This window comes from Balaenoptera borealis, assembly GCF_965194805.1.
Source record: "Balaenoptera borealis genome assembly, chromosome: 1".
Taxonomy (NCBI): Eukaryota; Metazoa; Chordata; class Mammalia; order Artiodactyla; family Balaenopteridae; genus Balaenoptera; species Balaenoptera borealis.
In genome coordinates this window covers 89,583,969-89,597,145 of record NC_138860.1, presented here as the reverse complement: position 1 = coordinate 89,597,145, position 13,177 = coordinate 89,583,969, and the positions used below count along the sequence as shown (strand labels likewise).

General features: G+C 41.6%; 1 protein-coding gene across 3 annotated transcripts in view; it reads right to left on the bottom strand.

Moving 5' to 3' along the window:
• TBX15 (T-box transcription factor 15) overlaps positions 1 to 13,177 on the bottom strand; it is a 109,742-nt gene that overhangs the window by 16,961 nt on the left and 79,604 nt on the right. The window lies entirely within an intron of this gene.

Genomic DNA, 13,177 nt, shown 5'->3' with positions numbered 1-13,177 from the left:
GCACTGACCATTTCTCTAGCACAGGATGATGTGATCATCATTACCACAACACACTGACACAGCCTGTCCCAGAGTCAACTCCACCACCGGGTATGTGGAGTCAATGAAACTGTCATATTGTTGCGCCTTGAAAGGCTTCTTAAATCTTCTTAAACAGAGACAAGCACCATAATAGAAATAGGAGAGGTAAGCACTCAAATATACTTGAGTTTCTGCTGCAACAAGAAATACCTACCTGAAGGCGCAAAGAGGGTTTGGTCCCAGAAATTATACCTCAAACAAAAAGACCAATACATTTCTGCAAATGTTTATCTGTATTTTGTAATATGATAACCAAACTGGTCATTGAGAGTCATGTACTTGGGACTTCAGGAAACATCCAATATTTTACCAATGTATTACTTTAAGGTTTCTGTTTCACTGACACTAGAAATTCCATTAATTGAACTATGTGCACACTGCCTAATTTATCCTTCAATAAATTCTATCATATATATGTATATGTATATGAGATGTTGATGAACATTGTTTGAACATAATTATCCAGGCTATCTGGATTATCTTAGACATATTCTTGCTGAATCCTCAAAACAGAATATTGGTTGGTGCCTTGTTTGAAGCTTTGAACACAGCTTCTGATTATTGACTCCTCTTTAAAACTAACTGCTTCACTTTAGCTAAGTGGAAAGAGGGGAAGTTAGGGTAGAGGAAGGTAGGAGAAGGAGGGTGGAGAAGAGTAGGTGGCATAAGTCCTTTCATTGCAAAGTTGCTGGAAAGTAACACGGTGTCCCTTCCTGGAAAAGACAAGCTTTCCCTCTTGAGATGAAACTTATGCTGCCTGTTCTTCTCCCTAGGTAATACATTTCCAGCATTCTCTTCAGTCTGGCACAGCAAGAATAAAGTGAGAAGCTTTACTTAAGTGAGAACAAATAGCCCTTCCTTATAAATGACTATAAGGTCCCCTGAGGTTCTTCTGTGATGAGCTGCTGATACACTGATTGGCTCTTTGTGTTGGAAAATTTCCTCTCTGAACTGGCCTTCCTTGCACAGTTAACTTTCTAAAGTCTTCCCTGGAATCTTGGAGGCTTTAAATACACCAATGTTGGCAAATTAAACTCTGTATTTTTAGAAGAGGTTGAGAGGAGAGGGTGTTGCATGGTGTTTATTAGCTGTTAATCTGTTAAAAGTAGGAATAGAAGACATCTCCACATAGTCACCCTACATTAATGCTGAATGCAGTACATGAAACTACTTGTGGAAAGAAAGAGTCCAGGCAATTAGGGAGCTCAGAATAATAAGGGGATAGGCAGATAAAGCCATGCTGAGCCTTGATGGATATAAAAAATAGATAGGCCAGGCTTAGATCTTACTGTCCTGTTTTGGAATGTTGGGGGCTCACCAGAACATCTTAGGATTCCCTTTAATGTCACGGGAGGCTCACTGCAAATGGCAAGGTCTCTATTGTTCCACCTCCTATTCCATTCTTCCCAGCAACATGTACCAATGATGAGGACAAAATATTAGCTCAAGGACAAAGAACAGTCCCTTCTCATTTCATAATAAAGTGATAGAAGACTATGAGGTGGCTATAATACACTGATATACTGCCAATGTTATATTTATTAAAAGAATAAAAAATCAATGTTGATTTTATTTTCATAACAGGCAAAAAGACTACGGCAAAGGTATTAATAATTTTATTTAAGTAGTCAACTCTGTATAGGATCGCGACCATTTATCCATTTATCCAAATCTAATGATACCATCTTCGATGGAGAGTTATCCAGCCTCTGTTTGAGTATTTCCCAAGGAAAATATTTAGTTTTGGGACAGATCTGTTAGAAAGTTTTTTTGAGCTTGTACTGAAGTATCTGAGGTAACTTTTACCCACTGGTTCCATTACCAATGGGTAAATGGTAAGAGTGCCAGACACTTTCCACATCCTCATCAGGAAGACCTTCCTTAACTGTTAAGAACATAATGTATGACACACCACATATGGACACACCCATGGTCCATCCAGTCTAGGTGTCTTCACAAGAAGGGTCTTTTTGGTGATGAAGTTGGGTGAGGGGTATGACTACCAAAATCTAATGGCTAAGTCTACACATTCCTAACCACGCTTTACTAATCTGTTGTGGATCTCTCTCTCATAGATTCATCCTGGACCTTACTGAATCTATTTATATATTCAGGGTGGATCTCTTTTTTAAAAAAATTAATCCTATTTGTTTACTATATGCCACATCTTATTTGTCCTCAAACTCCATTAAGCTTCCTTGGATAGATCTAATTGTTCAGTAGTACTAATTCTATTTATCAGGATTTGGTGAAGTGCCACAGCAGGACAAGTATTAGCTAATTCACTCTCCACCAGGTTTTCCACCTCCCAGTACTTAGCACAATGCCTATTACCTGACAAGACTTCAAATCATATGCATTAAATTAATAAGCAAAGGAATTATTTTTATTACTATTTTTATTACTGAGTCACAGTTTCCTGAACTTTAACCAGCAATCATTTTTTCTAAGCCTAAAACTTAAGAAAACAACTTGATATCAAATCAAGAATCTGAAGACAGAGAGAATCCTCTATTACTGGTGACTTGGGAATTGTTTCTACATATAGCTGTTTGTGCCTTTCTTGACTCAGGTCCCAGAGAGGTTTCAGTTTTCCTTTGGTTTCTTCTTTTCTGGTCATGGAATTTCTGACCTTCAACAGAGTCTGAGTTCCCTAGCAGAGGCCAGTCATTTATACTCTCATCTTCTCTTATAAGAATCATTGCCAACCACCCGTTAACGTCTTCAGCCACTTGGATGTCTATTCAAAGTTTATACTGAGCAACACGTTGTTTACTTATTCATCATCATTGTATCCCAGTTTTATAAAACTTTATCTCAAGGTTCTTAAAAGTGAATTCATTGTCTAACAGATAAAAAAAGTGGTGTTAGGTAACCACATGTCATTAACATGTTCCACATGGTGGGCCTCTCCGGGTCTGCTGAACACCAGAGACCTGATGTCATCTCTTAAGTTTCCAATCAAAGATGATCAAATTGGCAAGTGTCCCCCTCTTGCTTACTTTTCCCTGTTTGCTCCAGTGACAACAGAGACCATATCCAAACCCCCTTTGTTAAGTCATTTGGCTGTAACCACCTCTCTGATTTCCAGGCCTCTTCTCTTCAGACTTTTCAGTCTGCTCACTGGCCAAACCAACAGAATGTACTGAAGAGGAGGGAGAAAAGGAAGGAGAGGAAACAAGCCAAAGAGCTCTTTTGCAAATTGATGATGCCTCGAGATCAACTGATTTGGAATAATAGCCAAAGTGCAAAGAAATATTCTTCCAACCTCCTCATTCAAAAAAAAAAAAAAAAAAGCTGGGACCATCCCTTTGAAGTTCAGCAAATATATGATAATTATAACAATTACAAGTACATTCATGAACCTGTTAGGTAACACACCAATGCATAGTTTCTGCTTTTTATTTCTCTTGAGATAGAAAATTATTTTTATGTTCCTTTCATTTATTTTCTTTGTAATTCTGACATCTGACTCTCTTTGCTGGTGATACCATTAACAACAGGAACCTATGCTAGGGATTGATAAGATCACTGGTTATCTCTCAATAGAAGACAGTCAAGGACTAAGGGAAGTCTACTGAGATGGGGTCTTGAAGTCAAAACGGGGTTATCCAATCAGGAAAACAATTATGTGCTAGGTTCAAGAGATATAAAGGCAAAAAAGACACAGGGTCTTTACCCTTAAAGAGAATCCTGCTCAACAAAAAGATAACAACATGTAAACAACTAATTTCTGAACTGTGTGATAGATGTTACACTGGAGATGTGTAGACAATGCCATGAGGCACTGAGCAAGATGTGCTGAATACACCTGGAAAACTCAAGGGGGATTCCATAAAAGGCCAGTTATTTAAGGTTAATGTTACAGGGCACTCAGTAGTTTTCCACACAGACAAGAGGCAGAAAGAGCTTTCTCAGTAGAGTTAATAGTATATGCAAAGACTTGGAAGTATGGAAGAGAAGCCATGTTCTAGGAACTGAAAATAGTTCAGGGTGACTGGAGCTCCGGGTGCAAGATGGGGGCCGGGGGGGGAGGCAGGCAGACACCATGGGTATTTATTCCATGTGAGGCGCTTGGATTTTATCCCATGGGCGATACTATGCCCCTGAACTCCTTTTCTTTCTCCTCCTGTTCCAACATTTGAAAAGACACAAAACCAGAATATACTGTTCTTTCAAATCTAATCACCATGTGTCAACTTTCTAATCCTTTTCCTTAGACTGTCCTTGGTCCACTGAGGTTAGGTCAAACCTTCCACACATCCCTCTCCTTCACTGGATCTGGAATTGGCTCCTACCTTTAGATTCCTCAGGGTATTTATTGTCCAGAGATATTCTTAAAGACCTCCCAGTGGAGGTCTGCAAATTGGCAAAAGAGCCATCATTCAAAACTTGGCTTTAGATGTACAATAAATATATCTACCTGATGAACCAGATGTCATTGACGTGCTTTACAATGGTTTGGACGAACACGTGTCCAATGGACAGATGATTGGAGTTGAGTTAAAATTGTTCCTTACCCAGTGACTCCCAACTTGGGAACCTTTTCCCCACTTGGAGTCTGAATAGGTAGACATGGTGGTCCATAAGGAGTTGTCGCTGCCTCAAGAAGTACAATAAAAATCCTTGATAACACAAAGCAGGCTGCCTAAAACATTAAGTTTCTTTGCATCTGACTGGCATGGTCTCACTTTAACTTAGTAATACTAAATCACACAAGGGGCAGATTAGCATAGTGATTAAGAGCACAAGGTCAGGAGCCAGACTGCCTGGGTTCCAATTGCAACCCTGCCGCTTACTAGGGCAACGTTGCCTAGTTATATAACCTTTTCACGCCTAAAGTCTCCCTTCCTGTAAAATGGAGATAATGATATTATTCCCTCCTAATTGTAACTTAATAAATGCATATTGATTAAAGACAAAATATTTCAAAACAAGAGAGAAAATACAATGAAAACGTGAGGACCATTGGTCTAACTCAAGTAAAAGAAATCCCACCATCTGCTCAGATTGTGATCTGTAACACGAGAAAACACTTTTCCTTCACTGGGATTCAAAGCTTTGTCAGCCCTCTGGCTCTGGATTGAATGTGGAAGGACCTCTATGTTACCTAATTTCATTTCTCATTCTCTCCTCTAAGAACAAAAAAACGTGTCCCTCAAGCCTCTTTAGGCCTCATTATCTTGCAGATATTTCAGATTCCAATATGTTAGCCATTAAACAGACGTCTATCTGTTAGATGACACCATCCCTGGGCAAGAGCCATAGATAATAAAACAACTGCCAACTTTCTCTGGCAAACCCACATGGCCAAGAGGACAATGGTGGAAAAGATTCATGACAGAGGAGGGAGAACAAATAACAAGGCAGAGAAAAATGTTAAATACTGGTTGAAAGCCCGTAAGCCAGGGGACATGAAAAACAACTAATGCCTGGATGACGAGGAGGAGTCTGGCAGGATCCTGCTGCCAGAGTCCGGTATGGAGTCAGCTACCTTGAACTGCAGATGCGGCAATGCCTGCAGAGGGGTCCAGCACTGATTACTTCCATAGATCTGCTGAATGGCACCCATGCCAGGGATAACAAGAGTATCCACAATCTACAGGGGCTAGTGAGACTGCCGGGAATGAGCAGGATGAGATTGGCTGGAAAAATACAGCCAACGGCTCTAGGGAGAACAAATGAAAATATAGAAATCGAAAGTGAGGGAGACACTTGGAAAGCTGTGCTGGCTGAAGGAAAGCGAGTGGTCAGCTCCTTGGCTCTAAGCTTGCCTTCAGGAGTGACAGGGAAACGGAGGTGGACAAGGGCAAGGTTGTCTGCTGACTGGCAAGCTATGCCTATCAGAGGAGCGAGACCTCGTTCTCTGGATGTTGTCGCTGGCTGGCTTTGCGAATTCTAAAAGCTAATACCTCGCTGTACTCAGTTTTACCATCAGTAAATGGGAAACGCTGTACCGATACCAATCAACTCAGAGGTAAAAATAGAAAACTTGGACCACAGATACTAAATGAAACGATTCTTACTATTATTTGTATACTGATGATCTGATGCCTAGAAATACATTTACAAGGTTGAACTATATGAAATTGCTAATATCTTACTCTTTTTGACCTACAACTAAGGAAATTTTGTATGTTCAGCTTAATAGCTAGATAAGGGTGGAGACAAGATTTGAGATACTTAGTTATACTAGAGAAATCGACCAACAGATTTATACTACAGACCCACCCTGTACCTTGACTCCCAAAGAAAAGTTGTTTCTTTTGGATCTAAGCAAAGATGATCTGGCCCTGGGGCTAATCTTTTTTCCTCTTCCTTCCTGTTAACTTTCAGCACTCTAATTCCTCATCTCACAGTCCTCTTTCTGGCTGCATACTTGTCTTTGTTGGGTGTTATGAGGAGGGGCTGGACCGTGACAGGAGTTCCCATCTGTGCCAAGGAGGTGGCTCTTCGCTCTGTGAACATGGCCTTGGGACAGCAGCTGCTTCAGAGGGGGCGTCACAAACAGATCTTTACTGCCAAATACTTTCCCCACAACCAGTAGAGATTCCTTCCTTTGGGTTAAGTCTTAGCCTCGTTAAGCATCCTCTTCCAGCAAGTAAATACATCCATTCCCGTGATGCACCGAATGGCTCCATTTTTAGATCACCATCCCCCGACACATGTAAGGGACACTAGGCACTGGAAAGACTGTCACCAGCCACATTCCCAGCAAACAGCAGTGCTTGCTGGAAACACTCTGAGAATTAGCTCAGACTCAGTGCCTCCTACACTTCAAGCTGCAGGCCCTATTGTTTTTTTAGTGAGGGGCAACCTATTAAAACTACTTTCCCATGTAAACCAACCTCCCCATGATACAGGGCCTGCCACTGGCCCTTTCTGACAGTCCCTGCCTTGTGGAACTTGAGTGTCCTTGTTCAAGCCTCCAGGGGCGAATTCCACAGAGACAAAGACACCCTCCCAAAAAGCTGCAGCAACTCCCTGGACTACAGAAGGGCCACTCCAAGGGGGACCTGTCATGCAGCCATAGAAGTAGCTCCTGGAGCACCAGGCCAGTAAGTAGCATCTGGAGGAAACCATGTCACCTGGGACAATCCCCCTTGCAGTTGTTTCAGATACTACGGAAGCTGGAAGTACAGGTAAATCCCAAGGTCAAGACAGGATGAAGGTTGCTGACAGAGGACAACCCAGGATCACAGAGTCCATGGCACCTCTAAAACAAGTTCATAGAACCTTCACTCCAGTTGACAGGTCATAATTTTAATCCTCCCCTCTCCATGTATGTGTTTGCTTCGGAGGAAGTCGCTGGGAATTATATAAAAGTTCCCAAGCTTACTCGGGCTTTCTGTAAAATCTTGGCAGCCACTTCTCACAGGGACAGGGTTTTCACTTTAGATGTGGGCTGAGACCCACAGAGTCTTCTTTCCTTATGCTCATCTGTCTACCCCCTTTCAAGTGCAAGGTCTCCGCAGTGGCAATTCTCCCTCTAGCTGAGCACAGTGGGCTCCCCAGGCACGTGGACAGATAGACATCCCGAGGCTGCTTCTCAACCATGAGACTCAGTGCAAAGACTACTGCTTCTCTTCAGCCTCATGCCCTTTGTCTTCTCTTTGGAAAGAACTGAACCACTGGGGTGGCCGCCACCAAAGATGTACTTTGACCTCTCATTTTGCTACTGAGTGACCTTTCTCAACCAAGCCTCACTCTGGTTGGGCTCATCGTCTGGGAGCCCTTCCTTCGTGAGGCTCATGCTTCTGGAACTTGCTGGGTGTCTTCCTTCTCCAGAGAGCCAGGCAGCACAGACATGCACCCACTGTGCAGAGCCAGCTCGGATGGCCTCAAGGGTGTGCATGTCTAATCTACAGTTAAGCTAAACCAGTGTCTTCCAGCAGCAGTCCATCTCAGATTTGAATCAAAATTGCCCTTAGGGGCTTCCCTGGTGGCACAGTGGTTGAGAGTCTGTCTCTGCCAATGCAGGGGACACGGGTTCGAGCCCTGGTCTGGGAAGATCCCACATGCCGCGGAGCAACTAGGCCCGTGAGCCACAACTACTGAGCCTGCGCGTCTGGAGCCTGTGCTCCGCAACGGGAGAGGCCGCGACAGTGAGAGGCCCGCGCACCACGATGAAGAGTGGCCCCGCTTGCCGCAACTGGAGAGGGCCCTCGCATAGAAGCGAAGACCCAACACAGCCAAAAATAACAATAAAATAAATAAATAAAATCCAGCCATTCATATAAAAAAAAAATTGCCCTTAATCTTTCAAACAAAGACTATCTATAGATTCACTCTTTCTTCCTTTCTTAGTTAGTATCTAAAACTAGCTCCCCACTCTTGCTCTACCTGATTCATCCTTGGTTGGGGTAAGGCTTTCTCACTCCCGAGGTCCTGGTTTTTAACTTCTCTGCCACTCGTCAACTCTGTTCAATGTTTTGTAACTAAATGAATGATTATTATTTTACTTTGTATACCTGGCACTACAGGAAAAGAAATCTAAGAACAGGAAGCTGAAAAAGGTAGAGTTCTGTCTTCAAAGGGCTTCATTCTAGCAGGGGCCAGACAGAACCCAGGAACACAGACCACAAGACAAAACTTACTGTTAGGCTGAGGGAATCTATTTTCCCCCAGGAACAAGAAGGTGTTACTGTCTCCTCCTTATAGGAGGAATCTTCCACAGGTAATGCTGGATATTGCACCATGGGGCTAGACCTGTTAAAGGTAAATATATATTGACACTTTCACCCAAAACTATATTTGGGCCACATAATTTCTGAGAAGTCTAGAAGGAAGAACAATTTAGACATAAACAATTTCCTTCCCATTGCAGAGACAATGCCTGGAAGCAAAAATCTGTCAGTGTTTCCACTCCAAAAGAACTATATGTCTACTACTCTTCTCCATAACGTGAACACACACACACACACACACACACACACTTTAGTGGAGACTTCTAATCAGGGACATAATTACATAGGAATGAAAAGTAGCAGCTTCATAAGTAAAGGCTGAAGGGTGGTGACCTTCTTACACTGCAGCGTGTGAATGACACTTCTTAAAGAAGCAGGAGGAACTATGATGGGCTCTGATGATGGTGATATCACAGAGCTGACACAGTGAACTCACTAGGACTCCTGTTGGGGTTCTGGATGGCCCAATGGATATCATCCCTTGTCCTCATTTGAACTCAGAATCAACTTCCAAGAAAGACCTAGGAGACTGATGTAGTAGAGACCAAAATACCAGTTTTATTATTGATAAAAACTGTCTGGAGCCTATAACATAGATGTGAAGGCTGAAGGAGTGAGCTAGAACTCCCTGAAATAAGCTGACTTCCCAGAACTGCAGGCCTCCTCTGCTGGGCTTACCACACAGTGGGAAGAGCCCAGATGGTACACTTTCTGCAGACAAGCAGGTCCTAAAGAGTTCCAGACTCAGCAATCACATCAGTCACCTTGGTTCCCACTGAGGGGAAGGAGAAAGTGATGGGGCTAGAAGCCAGGAATACTTCTCATGGATATCTCTTTTCATTCAAATAAGAATGGGGACTAAGTGTCCTCGCCACAGCTGCCTCAAGTTCTTCTCGACACTCAGAGGGCACTGTTGTGACCCCAGCCAGCCTCTGACTGCACTGCAGTGAGAGGCTAGCAGGATGAGAGATACTCATGAGAGGCATTTCAAAGAGTGCAGTGGGCGGCTGTGTCCTCCCCAGCTTTCCTCTCACACTCCCTTCTGGAGCCTCGGGATCGCACTGGCATGGATTGAGATCGACAAACCTGAACGTGTTTTGGTTTGAGGTTTGGCAATTTCTGTAACTCCAAAGTATTCCACAAATGTTTTGTGTTCTACAAAACCAAAAAACATTGGCCAAGCACTTTCCCCCCTAATTTTTAAGCTCATGTGTTTTTCAAGGAAATGTAATCCGTATGTTTGGGGTACATTTCTATGCAACTCATCAAACCATACTCGTCTGTACGAGTCATTTGATGTCTAAAATGCATGGGGGAAATCACAGATTTATAAGAAGAACTGTGTTAGCACAAGCAGGGCCAGCGATGGGGCACTGGTGGGCACTGGTGGGAAGGTGATGAACCAACTGGATTCTGGTTTTGGCACAGGCCACCTCTTCCCAAAGATTTATAAATAATCCTCTATATCCTCATCTATCAATTTTCCCATCTGCAAAATGGCATTAATAATTCTTGCCCTCATCCTGCAGGCAGCTAGTGAGAGTTAAAGTCTGATTATCAGGTAGTTTTGAGCTTTTTAAAGAGAAAATATAAGGGCTTCAATACTTGTCCCAACAAGTTGATTTTAGTCTAGCTTCCCAGAGCACTGGAGGATGAAAATGGCGTCTACCTTCCCTAATTCATCCTTGTCCCTTCATGACACAGGTGACTTCAGTCTCATCATATCACAGTTTCACCTGCTAGGGATGTTCAACCTGACTTCCTGTCCTTGACTATGGAACCCTTTATTGGGATATAAGAAGTAAATGACAAAGTCATGGGGAAGAGTCTACACAGACAGAGAATATAGGTTGATTTATGTGGAAAAGAGAAGGTTCTGGCTACTTGAGTAGGATCTTTAAGTGGATGAAGGGGGTTTAGAGAAAGAGCTCTATTCTCGATATCTGTTGAAGATAAAATAAGTCAAGTTTAAACTGTTAGCATGATAAAGCACAAAGTGCACAGACTTTGACGTCAGATGGACTTGGGTTTTCATCCCTTCTTCAGTTTACTATGTGACACTAGGAAAGCTGCTTAAACTCTCGGAGCCTGTTTCCTCATTTGTAAAATACAGGTTGCTTTAAAGATTAGAAAGAATGTAAGTAGAAGGTCTGGAACACAGTAAGTGTTCAATCACAAATAACTTCTATAATTACTGATATTACTTAAAACAGCCTGCAGATTTAAGAGGACATAATGAAGAATTTCCATGCGATCAGAAATAAATAAATAAGGCACTGACATGGGCTAATGAGGATCCATAGTTTTGCTTTCCTGGAGTTCTTACAAAGAAGAGCAGCCCACCAGGCAGGACAGACAAGTAACTGTCTGTCCTGAGCAGTAAGATATTCACCAGCCTTAAGGCAGACACAGGACAGGGCCAAATGATGTGTCAAGGTCCTTTCTAGCCCAGTGAGAGGACAGAAGAACCTTGGGACTTTAACTGAGCTGTCATCACAATTTCCTAACCAGAGACAAATGCTTCAAGACACAAGGTCTTAATCTCAAGATTAAAGCGTGGCTCCAATTCCCAGCGCAAGCTCTAATGCTGGTCAATACAGTCACTCTATTCCAATTTTCTGTTCTAAGTCATGCCTCTGAAAAACAAGGAATCCGATGGGATGACAAAGCAGAGAAGAAAGAGACAAAAAGAAAGCAGTCTTTGGAGTGCCAAGAATAAAATAAACAAATACTAAATGCCACTGGAGATGCAGAAGGAAAGAAAAAGAAAGTAGTTGGATAACTAAAGTCAGTAGGGTTGGTCTCTGGAGACAGATGGTGTTGTCTAGAGCAGAAATTCTTAACTTTTGGTCATAGACATTTTTGAAAATTTGAAGAAAGCTGTAGACCTCTCCCCAGAAAAATGCACACGGTTCATCCACCACACGTTTCCTTTCAGTATCTGGGAACTCACAGAACTCCTGAAATGCATGCATGGACCCCAAGCTAAAGATCTTAAACACCCTAGAGGCTTCTTTATGAAAGGCCAGCTTCTATTTGAGCTCCTTATCACTAACAAGTTCCTCAATAAGCCCAGAAGGCAGAGCCCTGAAAAGGAGGCAACAGGAAATGGCTCACAGGCATGTTTTGTGACCTGGACATAGAATAGAAACTAATTGGGAGGAAGAGGACTGTCTATCTGAAATGGAAGGAATAAGTATTGGCTTCTTCACTGGTTAAATTTTGAAAACAAAGGCCTCTTATTTTAAACAAAGAGTCATTAACTGGAAAGCATTCGGCCTGGAGTCCATATGCCTGAGGCTATATAACTAACCAGTTGCTTGACCTAGAAAATATTACTCAATTTTGTCATCTTCAAACCAGAAGTTCAAGTGAATTTTACTTACTCAATAGATGTGACCTTAAAAAATTCTGAGGAAAATAAAATTTTAAAGAAATCTAAGTGTATTTTAAACATGATAAAAAGTTTCATAAGAAGTGCTTTCATAAATCATTTTGTAAAGAAAATGATCACTACACACATCTGATTTTTAGCATAAACTAGGTTCTATTATAATGTGCTACACAGTTCACAAAGTGATTCTAAATATAATATTAGATAGTTTATCTGAAAACTCTTGAAGAGAAAATAGCAAAGTCCTGACAAACTGTGTCATTCAGATGTAAAAAAAAGGCCCCCAAATTAGGAAAATGTCTGAACATTAAAGTAAATAGTTATTGCAAGGTCTACACACTTACAGGACACACGTGTCATATTTGCTGTTTCAGTATAGTTTATATAAAATGAAATTTTCTGATTGAATAATCTTCGATGTATCTGCTTTCCCTGCCAATTTCAGCTCTCTCCTAACTCTCTGTGAATAACAGATTTTAATATTATATATGAAGAATGACACAGGAAGGATTTAGACAGAAGCAGAGTTAACCAGAAAAATAGCACAGTCCCTAAGGCTATTTACAACAGGAGCAAATAGTCCTACAAACGTCATCAATTCCTAAGCGTTCCAAAGTCTAACAACCTAATCACAATGATGATGCTGGGTCATCAAGAAAGGTAGTGTTCTATAAACTCTCTTTACTAAAGCAGAAAACATCCAGTAGAGTTTGGAAATATTTCCTAGGAGAAAAATGGTCAATTTTTAAACAAAGTTTTAGCTCTTATAGGGAATACTTTTCTGAAAAATTTTATTTGTCCACAATTCCTTTTTTCCTGATAATGAAAAATAAAGGAGATATTACTATAGGTGCTGTAGCCACCTATAGACACTTATCAGAAAAAGTTGCAATCTTTTAATGACAATAAATCACTGTCAAATGTGTTTTAAGTGACTAAATTGCCAAGTACGATGCAGGGAGAAAAACACCATGAGGGATTCAATCTGATGATTTACAGTGTGTTAACAGAGAAT